Source organism: Notolepis coatsorum (assembly GCF_963971535.1).
Source record: "Notolepis coatsorum genome assembly, chromosome: 7".
NCBI classification, from domain to species: domain Eukaryota; kingdom Metazoa; phylum Chordata; class Actinopteri; order Aulopiformes; family Paralepididae; genus Notolepis; species Notolepis coatsorum.
Window position 1 is genome coordinate 28,135,775 of NC_140171.1, and position 6,000 is coordinate 28,141,774.

At 50.0% G+C, this 6,000-nt stretch overlaps 1 protein-coding gene across 2 annotated transcripts in view; it reads right to left on the reverse strand.

Moving 5' to 3' along the window:
* The window catches only part of rnf24 (ring finger protein 24), an 81,765-nt gene that overhangs the window by 62,024 nt on the left and 13,741 nt on the right, over positions 1 to 6,000 (reverse strand). The window contains exon 1 of one of the 2 annotated variants that reach the window (XM_084318138.1): positions 2,774 to 2,811. The exons of the other annotated variant lie outside the window; for it this stretch is intronic. The gene's annotated coding sequence lies outside the window, so the exon portion shown is untranslated. Of the gene's footprint in view, positions 1 to 2,773; positions 2,812 to 6,000 lie in introns of those variants that run through there. 2 annotated transcript variants of the gene reach the window in all.

Sequence of the window (6,000 nt, forward strand, 5' to 3'; positions counted from 1 at the left end):
AGCTGAACACAGCCGCCCCGGCGGAAGGAGCGTAAGCTGGCGGTGTTGCATGACCAAGCCTCCATTTAACAACCCCCACCCAGAGGGGTCGAGGCAGAGAAGGCTGACACGATTGGCAGACGTCATGAACGTGCAGGGGCACCCTCAACCGGTGAACCCGGGAGTTGACACTGCTCCAACACACCAGGGAATCAACCACCTCGGTGTTACCCAATGCGGTGGTTGTTCCTATAACCCCTCAAGAAAAAACTCCAAAACACACCTGCGGGTATACACCGGCTATACCGCAGTACAAGTGTTTCAGTTTCCAAAAAGGGTTAACCCAGGCCTACGGGTCGCAAACATCACTTCGGACCGGGCCTGGCGGTACGGGAAGCACAGGGTCACCAGAGGAGGTCAAAAAACCACCCCCACAGGCCCCTCTTCGCCATGCGTGAGAGAGGAGCGAAAAACAATGGAGAACCAGCCCCTAAGCACACCGTACCTGGTATTCCCCGGCGGTCTCCCAACCAAGTACTAACCAGGACCAACCTGTGTAGCGGCCGAGATCCGACGAGATCGAGCGCGTACAGAATGGCATGGCTGTAAGCCATGACGACAGTGCTGAGTAAAAACATACCCAACCAGGGTCTCCATAGCGCTTAACCCTGTGACACCCAGACCGACCTGGCATTTTTCCCCCTGAAAAAAGCCCAAGTCCCTCAGGGTACCAGAACAGCAGATCTGCATCCCCGGCGGACAACGGGTTCAACTGATCTGGACCAGCGTGACCAGAACCAGTCCCGTGCCCTAACCACGCCGACATGCCCCAGGAAAAGGGCAGATATGCGTGTTGATCTTAACATGAAAAGAAGGCGCCACCCAGACGTCGGGACGAACCGCGCCTGGTGGCCCACCCCAAGGGCGTGAGACCCCACTACATATGTTCAGATCCATCCCGTCATCATCCCCCAGACATGAACGAGGATCCGTCGACAACCCACCCAGGTCATGGGATGTGGTCGCCGGAAGAGGAAAAACCCCCATCTCAGTTGCTTTATAAAAACGCTGTTTCAACCACAAGCAACTAAGGCGTGCCAGTCAATCGCCTGTTTACAGCGAGCTAGCACTATACGTGCGTCGGGACACACCCCCATCAATGAACAGGCTATTTAGACCTACCATTGAATCCCCAAGGCGCCCAGGGGAACGACAAGAGGGGTGTGACACTCCCTAACTCCAACACTTCTGGAATAGAAAGAAGGAAGCATCAACAGTATGTATCCCAGTCTACACAGCCGGGGTAAAAAATGTTCACATTTTTACATCCCACCACCCTCCCATAGGAAAGAGACGGGGATCCCCAGAGAGACTTCCCACGCGAGCTGTACAGATTGAAAAGAATATATTGCACCTCGAGCCATGTAAAAAACTGGTTTTAGGGCCTCCGGGGAAGAGGCACCGAACCCATACACACTCAATAAACGAATTGAATCGAATATACATACAATAGAAAAGGACCCTTCTAGAGGGTCCACTCACTTTGACAATCTGAGGAGGAAGGCTCTGTACTCTGATGGAGGCTTCCTCACATGGATCACATGGAAGAAGGAGTCCGAACTCACAGAAGGCCTGAGTAGGCGCTTGGTGAGGAGGAGCCCTGACCACCCCCCCTGAAAACAGATCCATCACATGGACCTGAACAGCACACGGAAGTCCTACCAACAGAGACGCGCACGGTGACGTACTCTATGGCGGGGGAATTCCTGCGGTGCACACGCCCAATATACCAGGCCGTGGGACCAGGAACTCCCTCCCCCCCCCCCCCCCGTAACGTGCCGAACCGCCACGTGACGGGAACCTTGAAGGACAGGGGGTGTACCCCTGACCGACAGAACAACGGGGAGAGGAAAGGTTACCAGTTCACCCCTTTACGACCCCACACCCATGATACGACGTAACGACAAAAAGAGAATATGACACAGTCATAGTCAACTCTATGAAGCGTTTCACAGCTCCACACAGCGCACGAGCTAACCTGCTATCTGATTTTTACTAAGGAAAAACACAGAATAGAGAGGGCTCTAAGAACCCCGGTCCAACATACACATGTGCTTCTGTGGTCAGTACAACCCAGTTGTAGGTCACATGACACACACAACCCATCATCATCACAATGAGAGAATACATCATTCTTGATTAGTATCGACCACAGGCCTTGCTAAGCCCACATGACAGCAACCAAACCAATTTCCCTTTAGGAAATAAGTTTCTCCAGCAGATTAGCACAACCTCAGCAATCAAGCTGAGAGTTACATCGTATCCCTACCACACAAAAGACACAATTAATGCACAACATGTCTGATAGGAGGTGATAAAGTCCCCAGGGAACCGGGGGGGAAAAACACAATCCTCCTATTTTACCCACAATACGGCCAGTTAAAACAGGAAAACCTGTTAATGTGTGAACTCACTGTCCATTGTCATTACAGTCTGAGAAAGAACATTCTTTTACTCACTCGTCACCAAGCATAGCTTCATAGGTTAGTTGCCTTAGTAGTGAGTACACGGTACACATAAACACCATGATGTTTCTCACACAACAACCAGATCAATACATCACGACCTGCACGGAGAAGCTACTGCCAGTGACAAAAACAGCTCACACACAACCCGCAACGTATCTCAAATGCATTGCAACAACACACGTTTTGGGAAAAAACACCGTCATTCACAATACATTTAGCAAGGTAAAACCAGAAGACGTGTTATGAGGGTCTGGCCAACCCCGTACCTGCCCGGAACGCAGATCAGCGAAGTGCAGTCACAAGCGTCCCGTGTTGTTCGATCCGGGCAGCGTCGCCGCTCCACCAGTCGCTACAGTCCTCTTTGTTGACGCAATCCCCGTCTAGGCTCGGGCAGGGTTGACGAACATCCCCTGTCAAGGATGACGTCGTGGTCAAAAGTGTAAAACATGTTAAAAATCAAAGCACGTTCAACAGAATAGCATCAAGCTAACGGCTGCTCCAGCCGTTCGGGTGCTATCGCTTCCGCTCGCGAGACGCCGATCTACGACGCACGCGATCAGGAGCGAGCTCCCGGCGGCGCGCGAGAAGCCAAGCCACCCCGCGCCAGGCCACCGACCGGCTAACCGTAAGCTATGAACATGTAAACAATGACATAACACTCACCCAGACAGGCCGCCGTTCTGAAACCTCCTCACTTTTTAAGAGAAAAGGGAAAACAAGACGTCAACACCGCTTCACAACGGTGACAATAACACGTCCGGCGGAATCAGCACAGTACCAACTGGCCTGTATAGCTGACTTTGAACATGAATCTGCCGCTATCGCACATTACATGCACATATCCCCTCGTGAAGGAATACTCTCATTTGGATATGAAAGATGGGGTCTTAACACGGTGACAGAGAGAATCCACTCGTCCAGAACACACAGGGATCACCAGTGTCAATGGTCGCGGCCCACTAGTTAAAACTATAATGGTCGCCAGACCAAGGCCTTCTGTCGCCTAGACGGCTAAACAAAGGACCCTAGCCTGGGGCCGGTTTCCATAAACTTCGTCTAGTAGCCCCCATAGCACTAACAGACAAGTGGAGCCCGCCAGCAAACACTACTCACCCAACCTGGAACGCACCGCTCCTCACAACAGCGGCATGTCCGACAGTTCAGCTGTGGCCTGACAGGTTTCACCCCAACAAACACAGCAAGGAACTGCAGTTGAGAAGCATGCAGCGGCGTGCTCCCAATACGAAAACCGGTGGAGGGTTTGTAGAATGATCATCATCTTCTAGACACTCCAGTACGAAGACAATATCGCCGTATTTTCTCGAAAATAGTGAGAGAGAAAATAAAGATATGATGTCAACGTATCCTTGTTTCCCAAGCTGTTCCTAATCCAATTTCTTCCATCATGGTGTCAAGTGTGGGGATCTACCGAGGCACCTCTTCCTTGTGGTGAAAGCGAGAAGGAGGAGAGCAGGTGACCACACACCTGCTTATGAAGGTAAGCTGATGAGGGGTGTGGTCAGACTAATACTGGTATTAGAGGTACATTTGTGGTTTATTCAGTACGCGTGCACGTACGCGAGATAGTGCAGAAGGCGATGCCAAGCTAAGCCACTAGCGATACAGAACCTACTAAGCTATGAATGTGTTCTTCCTTTTCCTTCCCTGTGTGTTATCATGGTGACAGATGACCAGCGTTAACACCGCTTCTCCCGGGCCCTTTACATCATTAAGCCTAACAGTGGTGAGTTATCTGCATAACCTAGCACAGGAGTTTCCCTGCATACTGAGGCCTATGCAATGTCTAAAGACAAGCAGACTAGGCAGCCGAATAATACGCTCTTAGTCACTTGCCAGTATTGCAAAACAGGAGTGCATTAAGCTATAGGGCTATAATGGTAACTTACCACAATACCACCATATTACAGTGGGGTAATGTATGTTATTGTCATGACCACATAGACTGGGCTATATATATATTTTTTGTATTTTGACATAGCCTAGATTGTTTGTCGTTTTGAGTGGAGCTCAGACTTGTCACTTGTGAAATGTCACCAGCACACATAAGGTTACAGAATAAATACTGTAAGGGCGTCGATCAAGATCCCATCAACCGGAAAAGTACCCTGGTTGTGCCCGGTAAGGTTGAGGTAAGGCAGGGATAGGTTTAATTATAGTGAGATACAGCCTGGCAGCTTGGTCCAAAACGTGAAGATCCACCCACGTGTCAGGTCAGAGCCAAGGTCCCTCCATATAAACATAAACAAGGCAGAGGAGGTTAATTTGCTAGCTCTCAGCAGGCTACAGTGTTATGGCAGAGATCATAATAACGATTATTTTGTGGGCGGCTGGGTGGCGCAGCGGACATTGCGCTCGTCACCAACGCAAGACACCGGGTTTGACTCCGGCTGTCGGCGTTGCCTCCGGCTTGGGCCAGTCGTCATACTAACTCAATTGGCAGAGTTAGCGGGTGGAAGTCGATGGGTGGTAATCTGGAATGTGGACAGCGACTCCTACAGGTCGGTTGGGGACGCCTGCTGCACAGCAGAGACAGGAAATGGCGCGGGTAGTGTGAGCCTCCCACACCTCTCCAATGAGAGTCCGCGCTGGCAGGTGAAAAGATGTGACAGGCTGCCTCCTCATGTATCGGAGGGGACACGTGATGCAAGGCTTCTATCCTCCCTACAACCGGCCAGTGGGGGGCATATGCGAGCAACGTTCAAGACAGAGGAGGGGAGAATTGGCACAGCGGGTAATTGGGATGGGAGAAAAATAGAAAAAAGAGGAGAAAAAAGTGGATACAAATATTACGATTATTTTGTTTGATATTGAAATCATGATTATTAAAAGCGATTACTCATTGATTTGAGAACGTCATGTGACGACGACTGGATTTGTTTTTACCTTTCTTCTCTCGACCAAAGGCTGCCTTTCTGTCATCTTCTATAAGTTACCAAAGACGTTTCAACTAGAGGAACGTGGCTCCCCTCCTCCCTCTCAACACCAGCTGAAACTACTGTTTGGGCTGGGGGGTGGGTTGTGGAGGGGAGGAGCGGAGCGGAGCCCACCACTGTGAAAGAAGGGTGCGCTGCATTTACAACACAAGACTAAATAAGAGCAATGCGGCATGCAGCATAATAATCGTTTTTATTTAGATGATCTTCTTTTAATGATCGCGGAAGCCCAAAATCGGAATTAAAATTTGAACTCCATTAATCTCCCAGCCCTAATGCACCCTAAAGCTTTATCACTGAACAATGTGGTCACACTGGCAGATTTGTATTTGACTCTCTTTGAGATTGTGTTGTGACAGCTGCTCTACTTCCACTATTGCACTGTAGTGTGCCCCCACTACTACTACCACATCTACTATGCCACAACCTACTATTTTGGACGCTATTGCTACAGTACATCGTTCTCCTTTACTGTTGTGATCATGTAGTAATCCCTGGTTATATCCCCAGTAAGGCCTACATGCTGACTTGCGTTTAAT